The 12,172-nt window shown below is 38.0% G+C and overlaps 1 long non-coding RNA gene across 1 annotated transcript in view; it reads right to left on the reverse strand.

The window, feature by feature from the left end:
- The window catches only part of LOC137662822 (uncharacterized), a 93,567-nt gene that overhangs the window by 69,740 nt on the left and 11,655 nt on the right, over positions 1-12,172 (reverse strand). Inside the window, exon 2 of the long non-coding RNA XR_011048058.1 lies at positions 7,678-7,843. This is a non-coding gene — a long non-coding RNA (uncharacterized lncRNA). The remainder of the gene's footprint in view (positions 1-7,677; positions 7,844-12,172) is intronic.

Here is a 12,172-nt window from a genome sequence, read left to right on the forward strand (position 1 = left end):
AGCTCCCAGGTCAGCCAGGGCTACCCTGCAGGTGGCCCCAGTCTCACCGTGTTCCAAATGGTCCTGCCGATCACATCTGGTGAAAAAGCTCCTGTGGGGACAGCGTGCTGGTTCCTCAGCTGCGTTTACATATACAAACTCTTTCTCATGCTTTGCTGGTTCACAGAAAATTGTTTCACTGATATTTGCTATAACTTTTTGTTTTGCTGAGTCAGTTTCCCTTAAAATAAAGATTTACTCACATGAACATCAGCAGTTTCTCCAAGTGACCTCATGTCCTGGTTTAGCCTAAACCAGGCCAATTTTCCTTTCAGTGATTTTTACTTTCAGCTACGTCTCTTCTAAGTAACTGCACTTTCTGAAACTAACTGCATGTTTTGCAGACAGTGTCTGCTTCCAGGACTGATAACACTCGAAGCTTGTAGTTATCACTGAGGCACCAGTAGGGATGTTATGCAGAAAGGCTCTTGCTGTACTTATTCTTAGAGAAACCAAGGTCACTGCTAAATTCCTCACTGCTTACGAGTGAAGAGCCGAAGGGGGGTTGCACCTGCAGGGAGGAGCGGACAGGGCAGGTGACCCAAAATTGACCAACGAAGGTATTCCATCCCATACACATCATTCTCAGTGTAAAGCAGGGGGATCACGAGGGTCTCGCTTTTTCTCTTGCCCCTTCCTGCTGCGCCCTTCCCTTGCTTCTTCTGCTGTGTTTGGGTGTTTCTGCTGCTTCGGGCTGCTTCTGTGGCTTGAGCCTTTGGCCAGTGTCCGACGAGGACTCTGTCCGTTTTCCTGCTGCCCCCGATGCTGATCCGTGCATCCCTGAATCCAGCTCTCGACCGTCGCTAGGCCCAGCCTGGGCCTTCCCGGAGCCTGCCCTGCAGTGCCGGTGGTGACGTGGCCGACATCGGGGGAGCTCGATCTTGGTTTTGTATATATATTTGTATATATTTGATTATTTCTATTATTACTATTATACTCTTTTTCATTATTATAGTTTATTAAAACTGTTTTAACTTTCCAACCCATAAGTCTCTCTCCCTTTTCCCTTTCCCTTTCCCTTCCCCTTCGGGCGGGGGGGAGGGTTAACAGAGAGCGTCTGCCACTGGTTTAGTAGCCGGCCCAGCTTTAAACCGTGACACCTCATATTCATTATCCTCTTTGGGGATATTCTATGTAAGCTAGCAGGCATATTTCTTCTTGCTCCTAAATTTAGTTCCTCGTACTTTCATCTTTCTTTTTTAACAAAGAGCAACATCATAAATCTCTATTGTCAGTTAAGTTACGAGATCTCCAAAATTCTCCTTTTTATTTCTCATCTCAGAATGAGTGCTGTATTTTCTCTGAATTTTATTTTTTCTTTTAAAACATTTGTTTTAAAATATAATGTTTACTATTTTGAAATAGAAACAAGTAGGATGAAATATTTGTTTGTTTAGTACTGTTTAACAATGAGCTGAGAATGGACTGTAACTGTGACCACCAATAAGGTAAAATTCTTTGATGGCTTCATGTTTTTGTTATTGAAAGAAGGACTTAACAGATGAGGTGGGTGACCCTAATGTACATAATTTTAGAACCAAAGTTACTATCTGGGAAAAGTGTATGCCTAAATTCAAGGGTGATTCTAAGATTTCATTCAGAAAAGAATGAAAAAAAAAGTTTAAAAATGGAAAGATTTTATTTTATTTGCTAGTAGGAACTAATTAGCACCTTCAAAAATTCTAATCCATACAAAGCCAGTTATATAGAAAGTGAGTTGAGTTAATATTGGGACATAGAATCATTCTAATACGTAATAAAAAGCAACTTGCCTTGTCTTGACTACAGTTTCAGAGAGCATTAGTTGGATTCAGTCCTAAGCAGAAAAAGCTTTTGGCTGCACTGGAAAATCTTCCTAGTATAAATCAAGATTTGAATGAAAACTGAAATACCAATTTAATCCTAGAGCAGGTTTTCTTATTGTGGTTTAGCTACCTGTTTGCAGTTTAGCTGTGGGAAAAATTTTAAAAATTTTAAAAAACACATTGCACAGGAAAATGAGAGTTCATATGAAGGCTTAACTCCTCTTGTATATAAAGTTTAACTGAACTTGTATATCACACTAATATACTTAGCAAAAAATCTACATATAGCTCATACCTATATGAATGTCTTTATCATCTTTTATACAAAAATAGATAACTACATCATGACAATAGATTGGTAAAGGCTTTCTATAAAAATGTAGCATTAAAAAAAAAAAAGAAAGAAAAGCCAATGCTAGGTCTTTGAGCAAAATGAACTACACTTGCTGAAACATTTTTTGACCAGAACAAATGTGTCTGATTTTGCCAGCATAGCAAAAGGTGGATAAATTTTTCTGTTTTGTTTTTCACACTTTATCTGACATATGCTGCAAAACTTTCCAGATGAGTCCAGGCCAAAGTCTTCCCAGAGTCTTAACTAGGATAGTTGATATCTCCTTAACTCCTCTTCCTTCTCTTTTCTCCCCACATATGTTCATCATGCTTCAGATTAATTTTAAATTTGAGTCTTGCTTCTGTATAACCATGATTTTAGGGTAAGTATTTTGGTCAGGATTTTTTTTTCAACTATTAAATTGTTGTGTTATCAGCAGAGTTTTTTAAGGCAGTAGAAATTCAGATTAATAGATTTACAGTTCTTTATCCTACGGGAATTGCCTCTGTACTGGTAGTGCTTCCATAGACATGTTTCAAGTGGTAAAATTCTGGGAGCTGACAAGGCTTTACATAGCTCACTTGGCAAAAGAGCAACTTACCACAGGGTAAGAGTGCGAAATTACAGCTACGTGGTAGCTGCCAGGTGCATGTTCTTATCCCACAGAAAACATGACGGAGCTTACCTCTTACTTGCCAGCTTGTCAAACAAGGCACTAGGGCACAACATGCAGCATGCATTGGATGTAAAAAATCTTCCCAATAGAAGGCAGAGCAAGCACCTTAGATGAGAAAATCTTCAGTCGTTACAAGTAACTACAAAACTTCTGGGTTTGCAGCTAACTACAAAGAAGAATGTGAACCAGAGACTTTACTTATAAACCTCATACTTCTCAGCACACATCTTCTATCACACTTCTTACATATCACCAGCAACTTTGGCCCAGAAAGTCTCACTGAATGCACAGGAGCTTAAGCAGGCAAATGCAAACATGTTTACTCAGGGGTACAGAGGTGCAGCAAGAAGACCAGCTGAATATTAGAAAGTGCTCATAAGAAGACTATTCCCTCCTATATGTAATACATTCTCACTCTTCCAGCTCCTCCACATGTAAATCACATCAATTTACACTCCATTTCATTGACTTATACTCTAGTAAGTGACTGTAAGTAGGTCTTAAGGTGTCTAACTGAGCATAAACTACCCTAAATTACACATTTTACACATCACCTCTGAACTTAGCTCATAGGTTTTAAACAAAAGCAGAGCAATAAATTGATAGTTTGGAGGAGGGAGGACATTAAATGTATGTCCATTTTGGTTTCTCCAGGTTATCACTGTATTTCATCAAAACTAATAAAAAGCTCCTGCCTTTTTATTTGAAACATTATTGAACTCAAATTGAGGTATGTGCAGAATTCTTTAAGCAATTATTTAAGCAGGTCAAAAAAAAAAAGAAAAACATGAAACCACTAAATAAATCAGGGTTTGGGTTGTTTGTCTGTGTTTTTTTCCTATCTCAGTTTTCATCGGTCTCTGAAAAGAAAAATTTCAGAGAAATGCATGTTATTTTCTGTTTTGGACCACGTGCTGAAATCTCTATTGTTAAACTTCATTCTGATCCACTGTCAATTTTACAATGGAATATGCATTTAAGGAACTTGCTGATGAGGTTTGTGGCAAAGCTACCAGGCTATGAATAGCATCTCAGAGTCAGTAAAATACTATTTAGAAACAGTAGAATCTATTTATTACCAGTTGACTTACTCCTGAGGTCAATTATTGCTACAAACATTTAATTAAATGGTGATGTAAATTTGATGAGCCTACTCAGTAAAAACAAGGCCTGTTCTGCACTTTGAAAAGGTGAATAACAGAACTGTCCCTCCACCATTCCAGTTAAAATGAATTGGTCTCCTGGAAGTCTAGTTATAGAAAATATGCAAACCCCTTGGTTCATCTTCCCCAGAATATTATCTCCATTAACTTAAAAATGTACTGAGAACAAGGTTTCTCAAAGCAGAATAAATGAACAATGTGATTTACTTTACTAAGGGAAAAAAAATCCTAAGTGTTATATTTTGCTAAGGGGTTTTGTGGGTATTTGGGGTTTTTTTTTGGTTTGTTTTTTTTTTTTTTTCCCTGAGCTTGGGGGAGGGTTTCTTTAAGGTATGATGTGGAGGGGGAAGGGAAATAGTATTTAAGCTGAGAAACCTGTTATTATTACTGCTCTGCCTCCACAGTTTTAAAACCAGATTCTGGTACTTATGAGAAAGGGGAATTGTATTGCTCTGTGACGTCCTTCCTGATAGCAAATTAATTAGATGAAAAGTGCTAAATGCTGGATTCTATGCATTCAAGGGACACTTATGAAAACAAAAGAGTCTGGCATCTGAATAGCCTGTGTTTGCTTCTGGAAACATTTATTTATTTTAGGGCTTCAAAAATAATGACAATCTGTAGAATGTAACAAACACATTTTAGAGCTCATATTTCCTCACAAAGATCCTTTATTTCAATTTTAATAGAATTCATTCTTAAAAATTATAATTATACACCAAGCTCACCCTGCCAGCACCACACTGTACAGCTATGAAAATCAAGAGACTTGTTTTTATGCATTTGCTGAACCAGAGATTTTCTTGAAATCCCTTTGTTGAAAGCCTGACCAATATTATGAATGACACAATCTTTCAGTCTTCATTCAAATAACATTTTCAGTGAAATAAAGACATTTACTGATGTTATAATACAGCCCACCAATTTACCCTTAGTTCAAATGACTTCAGCTGGCCAGACTTAAGAACAGTTAGGAGGGAGACTTTGTGAGTCTCAGAACCAGAAAGACCCAATGAACTACCTGAATCCTCGAAACACAAATGTTGCATACATATCTGTCCTCTTTAGCATCTCTAACAATAACATGAAGGAGGTGACAAAGTGCTCTTTCTTCAAGTTTGCAGGTGACACCAAGAAGGGGGAGAACAGTCAATACAGTCGAGGGTGGAGGGACCCAGACCTGCTGAAGGAATGGGGCCAATAGAAGCCTTATCAAATTCAACAAAGATAGACAAATGTAAAGTCCTGCACATGGGAAGCAGAGCCTCTTGCAGTGTTACAGGCTGGGAATGGACTGTTTGCAGGCAGTTCTGATGAAAAGGTCCTGGGGATCATAGTGGACAGCAAGCTGAGCATAAGCCAGCAGTGTGCACCTGCAACAGCAAGGGCCAACTGCATCCTGAACTGTAGGAACAGGAGTAGAGCACATTCAGGAAATCAAGGGAAGTGTTTACTCCCATTTATACACCACTCATTAGACCACTACAAGACTACTTTGTTCAGTTTGGGCCTGCTCCATACAGTAAAGACATTGATAAAGAGAAGTGAGTTCCGCAGAAGGCGCAAACATGATTGGGGGCTGGATAGCTTGCCCTGTGAAGAGAGGTTGAGAGATCAAGGCTTGTTCAGCCTGGAGAAGAAGGTGGCCTCGAGGGGATCTAACATCTACATGGAGGGTCTTGAGAAGACACAACCAGCTTCTTCACAGTGATGTGTGATGGGAGGATGAGAGACAAGAAGCATAAACTGAAAGAAGAGTGGTTCACATGATATATGGAAAAACTTTCTCCCCAGGAGAGCAGTCAAGATGAAATATGTTGCCCAGAGAGGTTGTACAGTCTCCATTCTCGGATGTTTTCAAGGTCTGATATGATAAAGCCCTGAGCAACTTCATCTGACAATGAGCTGACTGTGCTTCGAGCAATGTGTTGAACTACAGTAAAGCAGTACTGTAGTAACAGTGGAAAGGAAGCCTCTGGAAGAGATGTCCTGGGTGTCAAGTTGCCTCATTAAGGATTTTGTCCTGAATGCCCATATACCTCACTAGTACTTGTGCAAAGTACTACTACAGTTATTACATATAATTCTGAATAAACTACTTTTCCTCTTCTGGTTCATGCTAACTTCCCACCAAGGCTATGCCAGTCACAGCACATTTTGGAATGACTACGTCAAAGGCGTTTGTGCCAGCCAAGTTGTACATATTGGTCATGCATATCTCTGTCCATCAGAAAAATATGTCACAAATCTTTGTGATCTCTGATCTCAGATCTCTGGCTTACTGAATTTCCATTAAATATATCTCTCTCTAGGTTTGTTGTATTTTGATTTTTTAAGTGTGAGCTATCTTAAAATCTTTAGTTAAGTAAGCAAATTAAATTGAAGTAAAGCCTTGCTTATGACTTTCCAGCCTATTTCTTTTCCATTAGAATTAAAGGGACATTATTTAGGAGGTTAGATAATAATTGCTGAAAATTCCTATCAAGCAGCGTGAGTCTCCCAGGTAAATATACACAGGAAACTCGTTTAAACATCCTTTGTAGTAATTAGCCCATTTCCCCCATAATACTAAGAAAGTATTATTGGACTGCTTTAAGAAATGCATTTTATTCACCCAACAGGCCAGAAAACTTTCTCTGGAACCAATATTCTACATTGTGTAAATACATATCCAGTCACATAATGATATTCCTCTATTTGCCCATATATATTTTACAGTTTTTAAAATTCTGTTGACTCTTCAGCTGCAAGTCAAGCATACCTATGAAAAACAATGCTAAACCTGAATATCGCTACAAACCTCTAGAAATGTGCACAAACTTCCAGTAGGTACACAATTAATCACTGAATCTGCTGAGATCACAGCAGCAACTTGTTCATAATTCAACTTCTCACTTACCAGTGCCAAAAATATTGGCATGCTGCACTCATATGCATGTTTTTATCAGTTCTAAAAACTGATACAGTTGCTATCAATGTAAACCCTTTTCTGAGATCTGAAGGATACAGAACATCTGCCATCTACTTTGTAACAGGTATAACTGAAACTGAGGATTAAATTAGTGAGAACAACTCCTGCCTACTTTACAGAAATCCAGAATGGGAGGGTGAAGGAAACAGCACAGGTTTGGCCATCCCTGAGAAGATATTAAACCTTTGCAACATCATTTATAAGTCTTTTCCAGCTTTCAAGGAATGATATCATCAATTACTGTGAAAAGAACTACTGCTCTTAAGTTAGAAACAAGACACAGGGGAAAAGCAAGCAGGTAATCAGACTGATGTCATTTTTATGACTTGAGAGTTCAGAGCCTGCAAGAAAACCTGAAGTTTTTGAGGTTTCAACATAGCAAAGCATTTACTGCTAGCCATGATTGTTTGTGACTTGTATGGGTTCTTTTGAAAGACTGGAGTCCATGAGTGTTTACCTTCGGCTAATCATTGTCTTCCGAGAAGACAGGAGAGGGGGATTTTCCATCCTGACAACACCAAGAGACTCCTTCCCCGCCCAGCATTCAGTGATTTGCCACTGAGCAAGACATCCAGAGTAGATGCTCTGTGATTCACACTGGCTCAAAAAGGGCATTGTTCTTTCACCACTGTCCAGCTGAATTTGGGATTGGTAAAGGGCTGATATATGATTTGACAATTTCCACTAACCTGAGCAGGAGACAGTCCTGCGGTGAGGGGATCCCTTCGCAGAGCACCAACACCAGGTAAGCAATGGAAAAGAGCCTGCTGCCACATTCAGCTTAAGTAGGACACATGCCAGGAAACGATCTTTCCTCTTCTTAGCACTTCCAAAATCATCTCCCAGATGTACAGGCTGTACAGGGTAGAAAGAAAGAGTGTCTGATCTTTTATTAGAAAGCTGCAGACTTGCTTAATCCAATCACACTAGGATAATATGGAGAGACAAGTTGTATAAATGTTGAATTTGGCTTAAGGATTGTTCCAGTATAGGCAGATCCCTGGCTATACAAATATACTTATTTGTGTATACATGCATTTTTACACTATGCATATGTATGGATGAAGATCCCTGCTTATGCTAGAAAGAACAAATGAAAAATTATTTTCACAAAACATTGTATTACAGAAGGTAATAAAGCAAACAACCTTAATTTGCATTTAACACTGAAAAGTGATTGGTTTATCCTGTTTCATGGTTTGAGAAGTACATCCAAATGAAACAAAAAAAAATATGGCAGGCTGCTGATTAACAATACACTGAATCAAAATAAATATGAAACAGCTTTCAGATATTCACTGCTCCCAAACTTTCCTCCATCTCTACCTCATGCTTTTTAGTTTTCATATCTTTGATATTCCTTCCAGCCTTCCTTTCATACTTCCACTGAAGGTTGCACAAATAGTGTAAATTATAGACTGTTGCCTGCATCTTTTTCTTTAGGGAATTAATTTTGTTAACAGCTTTCAAATCAAGTGTGGTGCCACCAGCCATCTTGTCACTCTTTCGCCCTGGAGGGAGGAGATGATGAGTAGAGAGAGGTCAGAATCATGCAGAAAATACAATATAAGCCAGATGAACTATTTGGATGAAGGCAGTAAGGGTTGCTTCATTTTAGAAGGTTGTCATAATCCCCCCTCAACACATGACAAAAATATGACCACTGCATTCCCAAAATGTAGAACAGGTCCCATCCATCCTTTTTCCAAAATGCTTTTGAGCTCTGGTGCATGACCAGAAGGTATCTATTAAGTTTCAGTCACAGAATAGACTTATTGTTATCAAAAGATGGGGAAGGACTTGGGATATATGGCCTAAAACACTGCTGGACCCGTTCTAGTCAAAAGTTCTTTCTCCTCAATTTGGTTCATGAAGACTCTCAATGGCAACTCCATAGAGTGGGAGACCCTCTTCTTGATCAGGAATTTTGCCACATGGTCCTGAATATAGTAAGACTCTGCCTCTGTCTGAATATCGCTTAAGCTTACCGCTGTCTCAGGCTGGTTCCTCTCATAAACTTCCCTGGCAGTAGTGTGACACGAGTAGGAGAGCCAAAAAAGACTGAATTTGAGCACTTACTGTTAGGTGGAGAGGCTGTAGCAATAACCAGTCGAATGGACAGTAGCTCTAAATGATGCTGTCAGCTATATAAACTGGAATGGAGTTTTCATTTTCACCTGCCATTGTTAAGCAGAACTGAGAATGAAGACTGTGGTTGCCCCTGGTATACCATATGCTGTGTTTAGATACAACAAAGCACCAGTGATAACACAGGAGGAGAAAATTTTAAGGGAAGATGTATTTTGTGAGGAGGAAAAGAAAAAAAAAAAAGCAAGAACATGTAATTTCTAGAAGATACGCATACCTATGGGGCATGGCCATTTCGTCTTCCACTTCACATTGTCTTTGCCTGTAGGCAAGTTGGGGCAGAGTTGAAAGTTGCTAGCATTTGCTATCTGTCCTGCAGGGGCAAAAAATGGCTGTATAAAATACAGAAGCAGACATTAACTCGGGCATTTTCCCTGACCCTTTTTCATTTTCTTTTGTAAGTTATAACAGCACAGTCACTTGTGCTTGTTACATTGCATTTAGTGATTTAGGGCTTGAGCTTCTGGGGTAAGATAAGGGGTAGTTAAGAAATCAAAGGGTAGGGGAAAGAAGGAGAGAAAAGGAGTACAAGAAGAGAAAAACAGGCATAATGAGAAGAGTTACATTCTTTGAAGCAATAAATAAGTCAAAGTTAAGGAGCTGAATCCATTTTGCTTGTGAAGAGAAGGTTCATAGTCAGTTGATCATCATTTATAAGTAGTTGCATGAAGAAAATGATGTATAATCAGTAGTATGGACCAATGGCTGAAAATTCAAGATGGACAAACTCAAATGTATAATTAGCATTGAAGACAATTACCAAGAGTTTGGTTATTTTTCTAAGCTATATGTTCTTTCTCAGTTAAAACTTACTAGCTTAATACAAACACTTTTAAATCAAATTAGGCGTACTCTAGCAATGCTACATATACCCCTTAGATGATTACATTGCTACTTTAAAAATGTAACACCTGTTAAAGATTGTTTTGCTTAATTTCATAGTACAGAGTGTATAAAGATATAAAGTATTTCTGCTATTTACAAAATTAATTGAATTTTAAGCAGTATATGAAAAGTTAAGAAGGCTGGTGAAGTATTTTTCACTTTTGTGATGGCTTTTGCTCTTTTTAATGCTATTTAACAGCTTGTACACACTATCAGAAATTTCTGCTTTAGTGAAAGTAGAAAAATAAATTACAGAGAGATATGAAAGTAAACTGAGCCTCAGCAGATTTCTTGTGGCCTGTTACTATTTCTAGTCTAAAGAATTACTAAGCACTAAACAGTGCTTTGTTCACATGAACCCAACTATATGAAGTTCCTAGGCCTCTGAAATCAGCCTGCGTGATGTAATAGTACCACAGTTAGATCTGTCCGAATCTCTGTTGAAAGCAAAAACAAATAAACAAACCCATGCACATTCATGTTTTCCTTTTATATAAACCACCATAGTTTCACTGCCTCCATTTAAGTTATACCAATGCACATCAGTTAAGAATGCGAACCATAAAGTGTATACTATTTTACCCTTCTACAGCAACTTTCTGTCTGATAACCACCACTCATGAGAAGGATTTCCTGTGAAGGAAATGATGCTCATTCATCCCATTTTACAGATAAGGAATACAGTATATGTACAAAGCATAATTAATGTTTTTTACATTTATTTCTTTCAAAGCAGGTCTTTGAAATTTGAGTTCATCTAAGCTGCAAATCATCTTTTGGGACCTAACTTTGCCAGGTATTGCATATATGTGAAAAGACAGCTTTGCTGATAACATGCACTTTTTTTTAAAATAAGATATAATGGATGATGAAACAGGTAACTAGGAGGAAAAAGATCTTAAAGACAAGCGTCAGCAGTTACATGAGAAGAAAATCCTAAGGAAATATTTTAATGAAATAAAAATAAAACATGATGCATAATAAAACCAAGAAGGAATGAAAACCATCAGTAACAGTCCTTACCCCCTCCTGGCCACCAATCTAGTCATTATCAGCTGACAATTCTACATCACAAAAGAAATTACTTATAACAAGGAATTTGGAGTGCTTGTGAGTTTTAGGCTATGTCAAGGACAGCATCCAGAGCATAAAAGATAGACTAGGAAAAAGTTTGTAGACAGATGTGGGATATAACAGATCCCCAATCCTGAGATTTATCCTGCCTTGCTTTGGCACATTGGTCTTGTAGAAAAACATTAGTGTTAAGAGTATAAGCACTTGCTAAATGTGGAAAAAAAGCATTACCAATATTTCTGGGTTGAAACTGCTAGAAGGTTACAAAAACAGCTGGTAATTAAAAAAATTAAAAGCAGAAAGCAGTTAGCAATCAGTAATGGGTGGTCGAGGAGGAATAAACAATGAGGAAGAATGCAGACAAGTGAAGAAAGACATATAGAGCATTCAAAATGCTAACAGACGACAGACAGTTCAATGCAGATGAATGAAATGTAATTATGACTTTGATGAGCCTTCATGACACAAGACTACTCTTTGTTCGAGATAAAATATGAGGAATATAGATGAAAACAGATGAAAAAATTGTGAGACAAGTCATTGTGTGTCATTAATAACTGATAAAAAACAGAAAGAAGAAAGACAAATCAATGCATTTAATGAGTCTTAATAGTCCAGCCATGTATGTCCGTGGATTAGTATGCACATGCTTCATAAAATATGAACATTTAGAAAAATTGTGAGAAACAAAAGGGAGCTTCTTCATGTACTGTTAAATACAAGGTGTCTATCTGAGCAGTCAGCTAGAAAAAGATAATCAGTTTCCCTGACTTCTGCTTCTTCACCCACAACTTTTTTAATCAAGATATGTAACTTGAACAATTGGCCAGGTGGTTTATAGATTTTTTGCACATTTCTCCGAAGTGTCAAACAATGGCATGGCCAGAAGTAGCAGGGTGTTGGCATAGCTATACCAATTCTTTGATTCATGGCATCAAAATTTGTGCAGTCAGTGTGATCTGACTCAGAATAGAGTTTGCCCTGCAAAAGCAGAAGACTCTTTTTGTCCGTTTGTCTCTCAGAAGTATAGAACTATAGATTTGTAAGAGTAACCAAATCCATAGGAAGAAATTTCAT

This window comes from Nyctibius grandis, chromosome 4, assembly GCF_013368605.1.
Source record: "Nyctibius grandis isolate bNycGra1 chromosome 4, bNycGra1.pri, whole genome shotgun sequence".
Classification (NCBI taxonomy): Eukaryota; Metazoa; Chordata; class Aves; order Nyctibiiformes; family Nyctibiidae; genus Nyctibius; species Nyctibius grandis.